General features: G+C 47.5%; 1 protein-coding gene across 2 annotated transcripts in view; it reads right to left on the reverse strand.

The window, feature by feature from the left end:
• Positions 1 to 6,970, reverse strand: part of SLCO4A1 (solute carrier organic anion transporter family member 4A1) — a 28,355-nt gene extending 21,385 nt beyond the window's left edge. For both annotated transcript variants that reach the window (XM_054845989.1, XM_054845987.1), the window contains exon 1: positions 6,910 to 6,970. The gene's annotated coding sequence lies outside the window, so the exon portion shown is untranslated. The remainder of the gene's footprint in view (positions 1 to 6,909) is intronic.
• Positions 6,971 to 14,887: the final 7,917 nt, after the last annotated feature.

Raw genomic sequence — 14,887 nt, forward strand, 5'->3', positions numbered from 1 at the left:
AACACAGAGCTGAAGAGAGCATGTTAGAAGAGCTAAATGCATCATGGAAAAAGCAACTTGCTGATCATCAGCATCCCCTGCAACATTGGACCATCCTCAGTAAGCACAAGAGCTCATGAGTCCATACGATGGGCAGAGGGTGGAAACACTGCACCAAGTGGGAGCACGAGAGAAAAACTACAGGAAAGATTCAGCTGAGGGAAGAGTATTTCCCACACAAGCCCACTTTTCTTTCCAGATGAGCAAGTAATAGCTTCCTCAAACAGCCCCCGGAGCACAAGCTCACTGGTGCACACCGCTTAGCCTGGATCTTGTTTAACATTCAGCGATGCTCTCTAATCCTCTTAGGTATTAGCCTTGAGATTCCTGCCAAGCACAGGAACAGCACAGCCTCCCAGACAGCACTTAAATGAACTCACTGCTTGAAATGGGCCATTTTGCAAAATACAGTAGAACTCCAGCTGTTCATTTTTTTGTTAACCTCAGATTAGCACCTAGGAAGTCACTATGGCATGCAAAATACAAAGTTAAATAACCCCAATTTCTATGTCTCAGGTGACTCCCTAGGAAGTAATTCTGCATTAAGAATGGGATTTCTCTCTCTCAATTACTCATTTAAAGTACTGAATTTGAGTTAGACATTCCTATTGTCTCTCTGTTGCCCACTGCAAGGAGATCGTCACATCCAGGTTATCTAAAGCCTTCAAGCCATGTCTCCACAATCACTATTTTATGTGTAACTAAATCACCCATTACCACAGATACAGATAGGATCTGGAGCAGGTACGGACACATAATCATATTTCTGCTGGATTAGCCAAGCATATTACGCTGAGCTTATTCTGGCCTCATGTTGGCTACACAACAGAAACAATATTTGATCTAGCACAAAGCCAGATGGTGCAAAATTAGCCCTTTCAGCACAAATCTGATGTGGCCCAAGGGAGTTTGGACAACGTCAGTGCACAGGCTCGTAGCTGTAGGACTTCTGACTTGGTGTCTGCAGCCCCTAAGTTTCTGAACACCAAGCACTCCCCATCCACCCTCCAAAGATGAGCTACACCAAGGCATCATACTTCATCATTTTTCATCCGCTTAGAATAAACACAATGTCAGCTTGCAGTTAATTTGCATTTGATCATGTAACACCCTAGATCTTGACACACTGTGGTATATTTTGGGATTTCTTTGAAGAGGGCACATCCCTATTGTGTAATCAAGAGGAAACGATGACCACTTTCCAAAGGATGACTTCTCTTCATTCTCTGACTCAAAATCCCAAACCAGAACCATAACCACAAATTACAGCTATGAGATGAAGGGTAGGACCCCAGACCCAAAGGGGAACGGGACAGAGCATGAGATCAGCACGCTGGCAGCCTGCAGGGTTGCTGAGCATTGCCACCAAGCGCAGGCAGAAGCAGCCAACCTGAAACGACACTTCCCTTAGAAACCTCAGATCCGTTTCAATGACGAGTCCTCGTGCTGCAAGCTCCTACCGGTGGCTACAGCAAAGGTCTAAGGTAGAAAGCACTGAAAACCTCAAGGATGGCCACAAAGCACAACAGGTTGCCAACGGGCAGGTATACCCTGGCTGTGCTGTCCTCAGCTGCCTGCTGCTTCCATGGCCGGCCACATCTAAATACATAAAAATCCCCGCTGATCAGAAGAGGTGAGAATCCACTGATTCCTTTGAGACATGCTGCTGGAAAAATGCTGAGCAATACTGTTCTGCATTAACAGGCCTAAGAAACTCAACTCAGTATGAAACACCAATCCCACACGCACATCATCAATATACATACTAACGTATAGAGAAAGGTGCGTACACAGGCGAGCGCACACACTGCAAGCACCACACAGTTTGCAAGCTGCCCCTCTTGCAGGCTGGCACGTCTTTTATCTGACAACGCTCAATCAGGTCAGTAATTCATTCTTACTGCCAGGGAGTAAATTGTTGCCAAATGGTGTTTCTTCCTGAGATAAAGGAATAAACAGACATACAATGTTCCCATTGTCAACCCAAAACATCTGCTGGAATTCAGAGGGGTTTGCTGTTCATGCTCAACGTGGAGACGGCTTCTACTTTGTGCCCTCCCTTTCCTCACACGTGAGGAACCGCAGCCTCAGACAGCGGCTGTTGGAGAATAGGCTTACTTGGAAATCTGAAAATTGCCTTCAAGGGATTCCCGCTTCCATGCAGCAGCGTAGCGGGGTTTTCATTTCTGACTCAGGATCCTACATTTTCCATTTCTGCTCGCATCCTACAGCCCCCGCCAAGGTGCTACAAGAAATGGACACAGTGGGATAACCTTGTTCTTGGTTATCAGCTTGAATGAGGTCACCAAGAACTGATTTTGATGAGTGTTCCCTAAGAAATGGTGGGCCCGATCCCGCCATCACTGCTTACCCGTTAGCAGTGTTTGCTCACATCAGACATTCAAGCGGGCGTCCTGAGATCTCACACAGAAAGTAAAACGCAATTCAAGGGAATAAAAATTGGCTGGTTTGTGGTGGTAAGCAAGGAAGGGGGTTTTTTTATGCCTCTTGAAAAAAAAGGAATATTTTAGATTCCAAATTATTTTTAAACAATAATGTTGGAGAGAGATAATCAGTGTACCACAGGCTGGATACCTATTTTTCACTCCTTTTAATTCAGTTTCTTCAGCATCTTAAAAATATTCTTTTCAAGGTTTTCCACCAAAGAAAAAAATACACAATGCTAAAGGGATCACAGGCTGATCAGGGCTAGAGGGAGACTCCAGAAAAGGCTGATTCTGTTGTAACGGAGACATACAGCTGGCTCAAAGGGTCTAAATCCTCCACGAGCTGAAGCCACTCCAGCAATACAAAGATGACCATAAAGCTGCTTTGAAAGCACTGTGAGGAAATCCCTTTCTTGAGGGGAATTCTTATGCTAACACAAGGCTCCAGTGGCATCTGCCCTGTCCTCAATTATGCCGGAGCGGTGCAGGATCAGGTGGATCATGGAGGGAAGGTGGTAGCAAGCCCTTCCAGCTAAGGCAAGGTAGAGCAGCCGTGCAGCTGGGACAAGAGCTGAGCTTCTGTTTTCCATGGGGCTTCTAAAGCAAAAGAAATCTTGAATTAAATTTTCAAATCTGATTTATTTGGAGTATGTTAAGCTAAAAAGATTGATCCAGTTTTCCAAGGAGAGGCTATGAGGGAAAAGAAAATCCAGCAAAGCCTGTGTCCTTCAGATGTTTTGGGAACTTTTTATGTCTGTGTCACGGGTTGGTACCACAGAACTCTAAAATCTAAACGTATTTTTTTTATCTCTTAATGCCATCTAGAAAAATAAAGTCCTATCTCATAGCATACCCAAAGCACTTGAATTCCCAAATATGAAACCATAGCTATAAAAATGCCAAAAAGTACTTTTTCTTGGATTTTTTTCACCCAGAACACTGCAAAGTCAAAGTATTTTTTGGGAAAAAAAGTGTTTGGCCTTGCTTTCTCAACATGAAAACGACTCCCTAACTCCTTCAAACCACTGGACAACGGTTAAACAAAGCTTGTCAGCATTTCATTTTCTTTCCTGAAGCAACCAAGCCAAGCTCTAAGAATTCAAATGACTGCAGATTATTGATGCCATACACCAATATCCTTTACCCATTAACAACAGCAATCAAATTCAGTTTCAGCGTAACCATACATGTCAGTGGAATAGTGCAAGACAAGAAATGGGACTAGTGTCTTTGCTGCTCCAGGAAGTTCAAAAACTGCTGGAAAGGCTCAGCACTTTGCTGACTGAGGCAAACAAGAATAAACAGAGTATTTCCCACCGCTAACATATTCCCATTCCTCATAAAACTCATTTACAATTTAGAAGTGGAATGACATTGTTTTTGACAGCAGCAACATAGTAGTATCCCAGATTTAGAGGTACTTCTGCCTGAAGAGAGATTTAATGTTCCTCTGTTTAATATTAAACACTTCACTGCCTCATCTCACGCTCTCTGCTGTACTAACGAGAGGTCTTGATGCAAAAATCTATTAAAGTTAGTGGCCCTCTCTCAGTACTCATCTACAATCACTCATCACAGCTAACGAAGTAGGATGGATGCGTTTGTCTGGGATTCATAAACCAGATGAAGTCCTTGACCTCTCTCAGAATATTTTCCCAGAAAGTGTTTGCAGAAACTCTTTGTTCTCAAATCCCCCAGTTCAGCATCACCGCTCGTATGCCAGGAGGTCACTCAAGGCCAAGATAGAACAAAACTAATTATATCATGGGGATGTCTAGCAATAAATCAGTTTTGAAAAGGAAGAGTGGTTCCATGATGGGAGCAGCTCTTACATCTAGAGATCCCACAGCTGGAGAGGGCTGGGGCAGCTGGGAAACCTGCCGAAACACAGGCACGGGGAGAGCTGTGCTGCCACCGACCCTGCGGGCAAAGCCCTTGATCCTGCCTGTGGTGTGGTCTGGGCTATCACTGCTCCCACATTCTGCTCCTCTGCACAAGGATCAGTCCCTCACTGGGCCAAGATAATGCATTTTTTCAAATGTACTAGGGAAGCACAATACCCTTCAAGGTGGACATCAAAATCAAGACCACAATGCCAATGCATTTCAGGGCAGCCCACATCCGAAACACCCCGTGCATGGTTAACAAGTCCTGCACATTGCTTTAACTCAGCAACCTTGGTTTATTAAGCACAAAATCCAAAGGGGGAACTTTTCCCCTGAAATCATACTCAACGTCTCGCTAACTCACCAGCAGCAAGCAGTCAGCTCTGCAGTTTGCAGAGCATTGCAAAGCATTTCTGCCGTTCACCGTTACATTAATGGGATTCTGGAAGATGCAAACGTCCCAGGATCCGAATAATCAATGTGTGGGCAGCAGCTCAAGGAACTAGGTGAGAAAAACAAGAAACTCAAATGGTAAAGCAGAATATTTGGCAATCCAGCATACAAGCACCTTCACCTGGGGGTTGTGACTAACCCTGTAGGTAAACACAGGTTTCTAGGCTTGGTACACTTGATTAAGATAAAGAAAAGCAAACCAACTGCTCAGTGATGCTTTTTTGGGGTGGACTGAGCAAAGCAAGCAGCGCAAAGCAAAGCCATGATCCACTTTTTGTGCTACTGCAGGTTATAGAGCCCCAAATTGAAGAGCAGGATCCTCCCCAGCATGCTCCATGCTGTAAAGACACACAAAAAAGACTAAAGCTGCCTTGAGAAGTTTGCAGTTGGAAATCATGAGGCTCTGAGCAGCTGGATGCTGATCTCCCTAAGCCAGTGGATATTTCTTTTGTTAGTGGCTGATCCCATTTTCCCCCCCTTGCTTGTAAATCTCCAATCTCTGTAAAGATTTCTAGTAAGTACTTGCTCAGGTATTTCATGGTTTCGCTGATCGAGAATATCTAACCCTTGCAGCAATTGCTGCTTCCCGTCTTATTTGTCATCCCAAGATCACGCTTAATGCTTTTTCCCCACTGTCACTTTGTGAGTTCGCGCCACGTGCAGGGCAAATGAAGGCAGTATCAGTGGAGCGGCTATTTCACAGGGCTTCTGGCAAAGCTGTCACGCCTGGGCACGCTCGTTGCACACTAGATGCCAGCATGGTTTCAGCTGTGTCATGGTGGGGCAGGTGGCTGTGGATGGTCCCTCTGCGGCGCAGAGGGCCGCTGCTTCAGTTTCTGATCATTTTTGGTAGTCTGCAGGCTAGACCTCTTTGCATATAGATTTTTTTTTCTTTTCATTATTTGACTAACCCTCTCTTCCCGCCATTTCATTCTTTTTCTCACATTTACAACAGCTCAAGACATATGTCTCTAAAGATCTCCTTTGTGTTTGTTCCCCCCTCAAAAGCTGTTTTAACACGTGTTTTTACAAACAAATGGCACAATAGAAAGTAGGAGCCCAGAAATTAAAACAACTCCCTCAAAAAAAAAAAAAAAAAAAAAAGGAGGTGCCAGACTGGGATAACTTCACATTTGTAGTATGTTGCCTGGTAAAACCAAACAGCCTATAAAATGGTAATAAAATGTTAATGCAACAAACTCACGTGGTTAATGCACACTTGTGCCTTTTGAGCTCTCAGAACTGAGAAACGCATTTTTATTATAACAATGCTTCTGATTTGTATCCTCTGAACAAATAGGTTGGTAGAAGTAATATAGGTAAGGCGATGACAGTGCTCTGATCTGGGCTCAGCACGCTGCCTGTCACTTCCTCCTCTAACTTCAGTCACTACGCTCTTGAAGCAAGGTTCATTTTATCATTAACATACTTTTTATTTGTTCTAAGGATCATTTTGCCATGCCATCTTACCAGCTTTTCTTATTTCCCCCTTTTTCTCCCCAGCTTTCTAATTTCCCGTAGAAAGGCAAGGTTTTGATGAAAGGAAAAAACAACCCAGTGAATCAGCTCTAACGCATTTCAGTTACAAGACAGTAATACCGGTTTTGAAGCGTCACCGGAGATCGCTTGCAAATGGAAAAAACTCAGTGAGTTTGGCTATTTTGGTGCCTGTTTTCACCCTTTAAAACAAGACGGGCTTTCCCCGGACCACGACCGTGAGCTCTTGCCACCAAACCACCGATCCCACACAAAAGCCCGCACGCCCGGGGCTGGAGCACCGCCTGCCGCCGGGCATCGTACCGCTTCCCCCGGCCCCGAACCACCGCCCCCACCCCACACACCCCCCTCCCCGGGCCGCCGCCAGCCCCATCTCGGCGTTTTTCATCCCCCCGCGGCGAGCGGCGGATGATCCGCGCCCATCTCCGCCTCCTCGGGGATACCCAGGCCGCTCCCGCAGACACGTGCGGCACCGCCCGGCAGGTCCTGCCGTGCGGGGAGGCGGGGGGGGACTCTCCCGGGAAGCCCCCACCCGTGGTGCCCACCCCCCGCCCCTCCATCCCCCCGGCATCCCCCCGCCCCGGTACCTGCCGCCGGGCGCCGCCGCTGCCCTCTGGCCGCCACCCCCGCGCTCCTCGGGCCCGCGGCGGGGCGGGCGCGCTACCTTAACGGACGGGTGCTTCGTCCAATCGGCGGCGGTTACGGGTGGCGACCCGGCCAATGGCGGGAAACTGAAAGCAAAGTGAATGTGGCGGTAACGCGGGAGGAGAGGGGGAAGGATGGAGGGGGGAGAGGGACAGGGCAACGGGGATAGGTGGGAGCAGGGGACGGGGAGAGGATCCCATGTTGCGGGGGGGGAAGAAAAGGGGAGAGGGGCAGTAAGGGGGGAGGGATGGGGGAGCGAAAAGAAACGGGGTAAGGAGAGAGCAGGGCTAGGGGCAGGTGCATCTTATGAAAAATGCCCAATTTCCCGTTCCGGGTGTGCACCTGAGGCCTCACAGCCCCCAGGCAGGGCTCGGGCTGTCCCCGCCCTCGTCCCGTTCCCTCCCCCCACCCCACCCCGGGGTATCCCAGGCTCCCTGCACCCCCGGGGTGCTCAGGGGGACGCTCTCGGATACATCCGTGCAACAAACTGAAGGGAGAAACTGTGCTGAAAGGAGCCGCATCCGCGACTGAGGTGGCAGAGAGCAATGGCGGGAGCTTGATCTTTACCTCCAGCTATTGCAACGAGCTGACCTGGCATAAAAGGAAGAAAAAGTAGGAGAGCAGAAGCATGGGTATTATTTCATCTAGGGCATAAACACAGCTATTACGACGTTATCTTTATTGGTGCAATATAGCGCCACGTGCTATCAGGCTGGGCACGGCTGGGTTAATGATTGCTGAGGAGGTATAACTCACCTGAGAGCTGAAGGAGCTGGGCAGAAAAGCTGTGGGAACACAGCAAACCCCTTTGATTTGCATTAATGCATTTGTTTGAGCCTTTTTGGGGGACATGCTGTCACAGTGGTTGGTTTATAGACTCAGAGTGGTTACAGGGGTGAGTCTCTGGACCAGCACCCACACCTGAGCAGTCCACACCCTCCAGGGTATAAATCACCTGGGCAGGAAGAATCTTGGCAGATGTGACATGGGCATGTGTGAGGGTTGAACCATGCAGCTCTTGTGTGCCTACCAGCGCAGCTTTTGCAGCCCCCTTTGCATTTCTTATAAGGGCTGTTTCACATCACTTGGGAATTTGGCCTGTTTCTGCATGTTCAGAGATAAATAATTCAGGCACTGTATGTTTAGCTCTTTAAAGTGCAATCAGCTCTCCATCATCCAGAGTGCATGGGATAACCTGGGGAATGGAAAACCCCAGCTAACGCTGCACAAGGTGGCAAGGCAGGCAAAGATCTGGCCGGAGGTCTGACATCCATACCCATCTCTGCTCGGTGCAGAGGCAGCAGTGCTGCACCTTTCCCACGGCTGCTGCTGGAGCTCAGGGACCCACAGGTAACTGAGAGCCAGGGCAGGAGCCCAGGCAGAAGCAGACCCTGCAACTCGCTGAGGCTCATCCTGGGTTGCTGCAATGTGCCTTTTGCATCACTGCCTCCTCATCCTCCTCTGAAGCAGTGGCTCCAGGATGGAGCTGGAAAGTGCTGCCTTTTTGTTCTGTCCTTGCTGTACCCCATGGAGTTGGAGGTGGATGGGCTTCTTGCGGGTTTTTCTTCGCTTACTGGGGTAAGTTGGGATCTGTTGAATAAGCTTTTAAAGCAAAATTAAATGTAGGAGAGCCTGCTGCTTGTGACATGCTGTGGTCAGGAAAATCAGGAAGCATTTGCTCTGTGGACACACACCATGCTGCTTTATTATATGAATTGTTTCCTGCACGCCAAAGTTAGGGCATTATTTTGGCTGGTGGTGTACAATCACTGATGATTGTACAGTCACTGATGATGAAGGTCATGTTTCAAACCATTTATATTTTAAATAAACAGGGTAGAAAGGGCAACAGATGTACAAACGTGAAGCGGTGTGTCAAAAGCATCCGATCTGGGGAAATCCCCCATATTTCCTGTTCGCTCATGCCAAGCTACATTCATTGCTGGCTCCAGCTTCGGGGTGAGGCATCCCTGCTCCTCAGTTCTGCTCACTTCTCCACATACATTTCGGTCCATCCTGCCTTTGGTGAGGTTGTCCTCAGAGGTGCGGAGTAATTCTTTTACTTAATTTTTGGTGATTTTTCATACAACATCTCAAAAACACCTCTTGGGTGAGGGAAATGTAAATATATGCAGCTTGGATTTGCATGAGCTAGTAACAACTGATAGGGGTAGGATCCAAGGGAGAAAGTATGGCAAGGAAGGACAGAGGTCACCTGGAAGAAATGTCTCCTACAAAAATCTCTAAAAGATGCTGGGCAGTGGCATAGTAAATCAGTCTTGCCATCTCTGCTGATTCACTTGTAAATGAAAAAGAGTCTGTCCCAGGGGCAAGTTTGTTTTAAGCTGCATTTTAAAACCCCTGGGGCTCAGCCTTCGTGAGCCAATGCACACCTTGCTGCTGTGAGTGGTGGAAGGTTCCTCTGGACCTGAGCGTCTTCCCAGGACTAGATTCATCCTAAGGATCTGTAGCTGATTTAAGGGGTAGGAGAAGCTGGAATTCATTTGCCAAAGCTACAGAAAGGCATGATGCATGTGTGATGTAATGAAAGCTGGGGGAGGCAGGGGGTGGAAAGGATGGGCAAGGTTTGGGCAGAGCCTGGCTGAGCACAGAGAGCCCTGCCCTCGCCGGGGGGAGCACGGGCAGGGTGGCAGGGACCCGAGCACGAGGGTGCTGGGGGCTCAGCATGAACTCAGGTCGTGCCTCGCTCGGTTTCTCTCCTGACTGTGCAAGCCTGCGAAGGGGAAGGATGCAACGGGAGCAAAGGTAAAGATGTATAGCAGAAGAATTAGAGAAGTACTCGCCAGAGCGTAATCCTTGTCCTGCTGCGAGCCATAGACACCTCTGCCAAAGAGACACGGGGAAGGGCGATGGGGAGGCGCAGCCCTGTCCCCTGCACTGCCGGGGACCTGCATCAGCTTTGCTTGACTGGCTGAAATCTTCCTCACATCTGCTCGTGTCTCATCTCAGGACCATCTCCTTTCGCTCCCTCACCTGTGAAGCTCAGCCAGGCTGGACACAGAGCTCTGCCACTGGCTGATGCTGCTGGTGGCTCTTTTAAAATCAAAGAGAACAAGGTTTTTGCTTGGCTAGGTCTTGGTGCTGCGCCCAAAGGTTGTTTCTACCCGGGGCCATCTCTTATCCTATCCATCACTAGAGCTGAGAATTATCAGGGCAGTAACGGTAATAAACAATGACAAGGAGAGTGGTAATTATATTAGTAGTGTTATTACTAACATTATAATAATTATATTATTGTATGGGTTACTATCTCCTCAGGCTTGGGAAGCTCTGAGCATTTTAGTTTGACTGAAACCCTGATTTTACAGGTCATGTTAACACTTGCAGATATCCCTGCAATGATTTTCATTCAATATTTCACACCGGGATGGATTTATGATGTGTTGTACCTCTATCAGAAGCTTTGGGAGTGTCAGGAGGTCTGGGCTGCCATTTTTTATAAATCCCCATAAATCATTAAAACTCTGGTCTTAATGAATGCAAATTTAGTGCCACAGAAGGGAAGTCAGTTGGCTGGAGGTGCTCCCAGAGCTGGAATCGCTCCGTCACCAGCGGCTGTTGCAAGATGTTTCTCCAAGTTCAGTCCTGTACGCCATGTGGGACCTGAGGTGATCATGACAATCTTTGGGCTAAATCTGTGCAGATGTAAACCTTATTAATGCCCGTCAAATGAAACTATCCTCGTTTTTTCAAAGATCCACAGAGCTGACTGGGAAAGAAGGGGAGTTGTTGTACATTCACCCTGTAAAGTCCTGTTCTGGGAACATTTACATTTTTAATATAGTTAAGTGTGCATGTATGTACAAGATTAGGTTAACATAGTAATAAACAATTTATTTAAAGACATAATGTCTAATACAGATTTCTGGTGCTTGAATGATCATTTCCTAATGTCGCCGTTATAAATACTTCCATGATTCACATCTCCTGTTGCAGAACAAGCAACAAATCTCCGGGAAGGAAGTACAGAACTGGATTTTTTTCTAAAAGAAGATGTTTTTTAGAGTTTTATTATAACTCTAATTTGAGCCAGAAACTCATTGACAGGAAACGTATAATAAATAACTAATAAAGATTGGATTTTTCAAGAGTGCTGGCTAGTGGGAAATGCACTTCTGAAAATCCCCCCTGGGATTTTTACCAGACTTTGTGTTGTCCTACCTCTGTAAGACCCTGTTGGTTTTGCAAACTGGAGCGTTAGAATCCATCCTGCTCGGCCCTGCGAACTACGTTTATCATTATGAGAGCAAGGGATCCCGTAAATGAAAGGGTGAGGTAACAAGTTTAAAGCAAACTCTTGCGCAGCTCCTGATTAAACAGCGGCAACCGTTGCCAGAGGGCATTGCAGAGTCAAAAGTGTAACTGTGTTCGAGGAAGGATTAGATGAATTCATGGGTGACACATGCTCTGGCAGCTGTTAAACCCAATAATCTCCATGCAAACCTCCAGTTCGGGGTGTCCCCGAGGTGCTGATGGCCAGGGGAGCGTCACGGGAGGCAGTGATCCTTTGCTGCTTGTCCAGCTCTCGCCCTCTTTATAAACCAGCCAGCAACAGCCCCGCAAAACTGTACCCCAGGGTCATCGGGAAACGGTATTAGGAACTTTGCTGCTGAGCATGCACAAAGTGTGATGCGTTAATTTTAAGAGATAAGGGAGAGCTGTAGCTTCTCTTTGAAAGATTTCTGAAGGGTTCAAGCTCTTTTTTCTCAGATCTTTTCCATTAGGCAATGCGCAGACACTGCAGCCTTTTTTTTCCTAAGATAGAAATAGAAGTGATTTCTCGCAATCCAGTCAAGTTTTATTTGAACAAAATTTGACATTACACCGGGAAGAATGATGGAAAAGTCCAAAGACAACATTGTTCGAAGAGAAAACATGTTGAAGCTCAGATCTTAAAGGTCTTTTCCAACCAAAACGAATCTATGATCCAGTGCAGCAGCTGTAGGTGTGTTCCCATGGAGTGCGAACAGGATGTGACACCCTGCAGCTCTGAGTTACCATCAAGGTCATTTCAGGCTCAGGAGTTACACGGGAAATTTTGACTGTGATGGTGATAAGCACAATACTTTTGTAACTAACTGTTGCTTTTTGGCTGAAAACAGCCCACACTAGCAAAACCACACCGTGGGAGTGCAGACGAGGCAGTGCTGTTACCATAAATACCCCCGGCCACACTCGGGTCCAGCTCCGCTGCTGTCTGCTCCGGGCACGCTGTCAGCACCTCGAGGGCCTCCTTCCTCTGTGCTGATGTGCTGCACCATGCCCAGGAGCTCCTGAGCTGGACATGCAAGCAGTATGTAATAATAACAGTAATTACAGTCCAGATCATTACATGGGTCATGCCCCGCTCCAAAATTTAATTACTCTGAGCATAACTAACCTGCTAAGTTCTTAGGAGGGACTATGGCCTGTGTCTTGAGATGAAGGCTGGAACAAGGGACACTTTCCACCTTACCTTCATGGGTTGCTAGACCTGAAGCTCTGCCCCGGGATGAGGATCAGCCACCTCGGAGAGCTGCGGGTCTGGGTGCAGCTGTGGGAATCCCCTGGCTTGGGGAGGGTGCGAGGGCAGAGATGTACCCTAATCCCACTTTTTCTCTGCTTCATTCACTGGGAAGAAAAAAAGCTATGAAGAATAATCAGAGAAAAACATATAAAACAAGAGCAAATCTTTTGTACGTGACAGCTCAGAATTCATCACTGTGTTGTACCAAGCAGCGATGAAACAGGAGTGTGGGGAAAATCACCTGTACTGTGGTCTTTGCTTCTTATCCGCTTGCTGGGCTTTAGGCACCGTGTCCGATGGGAATATTTACTCTTCATTTAGCAGCAGCACAAACTCCACCGTACCAAGGAAGAGTGCACTGAGCTCTTGCAGGGCACAAGCGAGGTGGCAGCATCTCAAATAAGATCCCAGCAACGCCTGTGGTGTGCAGGAAGCGGTGCAGAGCATCAGCGCCAGGGTTTGGCTCTAACCAAGTTGCTATGGTCAACACAGCGTGTTTGTACAGCAAGAGCAGATCATATTCATCAAAGCAACACCCTTCCTTTTTATGCCTGTTTTTGAAGTGTAATCACCATTCAACTACCCATTAATGCCACTTCTCTCGTTAGGACACTAGAGAAAGAGGTTATTTTCAGTCACCGAGGGTTTTACCTTTTTTTTTTTTTTTTCTTTCCATAAAGCCTGATGAAAAAACAACATTGTAACTGAGGCATGAATTTTTAATCACTTTGTTTTATAATCTTTTTGAAGATTCCTGTTGAACTGAGTGTTTCAACTCTTTCTGTTGTGGACTTAAAATGTTGGCACAAATGTTGCTCCAGATCTCACCTGCTGTGCTATTTGCTCTGCCCAATTCTCCCTGCAGATTTTTATAAATGTTGCCATTGCAGTGTAACAAAGTACAGACCCTTACTGACAGTGATATCATCTGCCCGTATGATCTGGGAGATGGTCAGGAGCATCACGTGTACGTGAAGAATATATTGCAGCATGATATGTAGCACGCTTAGTTAGCTGTATTGGAAAGATTTTCAGATAGCTATTGATTTTCCAGTCCTGTAATTAGTTCAGAGATTACAAACATAGAAAATATTGCTCCAGAAATTGATTTTTTAATTGTTCATAGCACATCACATGCTTTCTGCATAAAAAGACTTTGAACTTTGGAAAAATATTGCCCCTGTAAACACAGAGAAGAAATTACGTGACTCATTCTGTTGCTGTCTCAGATAAGGCCTGAATCCCAGTTGTTCTGGCTGATTTTGAAAATCCACCCCTATAGTTCCTCTTGCAGGACGGATGTCTATGGGAGAGATCGGACTCTGCTCCTGTGAGGCCGGATTGTGTCCCAGCCAGGAGCTGCCCCGGGGGGTCAGGATCAGAGGAAGCATCAGCCATCCCCACGGTGCAGAGCCCTCATCCAGGGGTGCCCCGGTGTGCTGGGGACAATGTTCACCCACGTAACAGTCGTCACTCGATTTGTGCTCTGTGCTTACCGTCACGCAACTACCCGTCACAGCCCCATGGTGCTCATCCCACATATTTCACCAGCACAGCCCCCGCCTCCGTGCTCGGCTGGGAGCTCCGAGTGCCCCTGAGGAGGAGGCAGGCTCCTTTGCCCCTTTTCCAAATTCATGGAGCTGCTCTCGGTCACCACCACGAGTGCCCACGTGGATGCTGTGATGCCGTGAGCCAGCTACCGAAGGGCTCTGGCTGCGACCTGTGTTGACACAACATTTCTGAGCAAGCCTGCATTTTGCTGGTCTGCTGCTCCGTCCTGGTCTCTGCACTGGTGGTTTGTAAGTTTAAACTTTACACTCTTCATATTGCTGCTGGAGCTGCCTTCGAGTGCAGGAAATACCAGGCATGCAGGCGCGTTGTGCCGGACTCTGCCCCAACCCTGGCAGGGCCCGTGTTTCACGGGTAGCTGAGCTCTCCTGAAACAAGTCCCATCGACTGCAGCTCGGCCCACACTCAAATCCTTTTTCCTCTCCTCCCCCCGGCCCTGCAGCAGCAGGAATTCAAGTCTCAGTCTCACATACTGGAGAAGTTTACAGGTTACAGCTTTAGCTCGGTGACTGCCGCGTGTTTCTCATTTGAAGCAACGGCACACGCATGTGCTATTTCCTTGTTATAATTACAGAGAAACTTATTCAGCTCCACTTCTCCTGGCTGCAGTAGGCCTGACTTTGCATTTGGCATGCTGAAAGCCATTAGACAGCGACAAGCCGCAGCATCTCCTGCAGTCGGCAGAGGCCAGAAGTCAGGCTCTGCGGTGTCCTCATCCCTCTGGTCCTGTGTCATCACAAGGGTGCACTGTGCCACCGGTCACTTTGTAGCTCCTCGCTCCAGTTAGTGCTTTTTTTCATTTTTAATTCTCTTCTAGGACGACG

Source organism: Grus americana, chromosome 17 (genome assembly GCF_028858705.1).
Source record: "Grus americana isolate bGruAme1 chromosome 17, bGruAme1.mat, whole genome shotgun sequence".
Classification (NCBI taxonomy): domain Eukaryota; kingdom Metazoa; phylum Chordata; class Aves; order Gruiformes; family Gruidae; genus Grus; species Grus americana.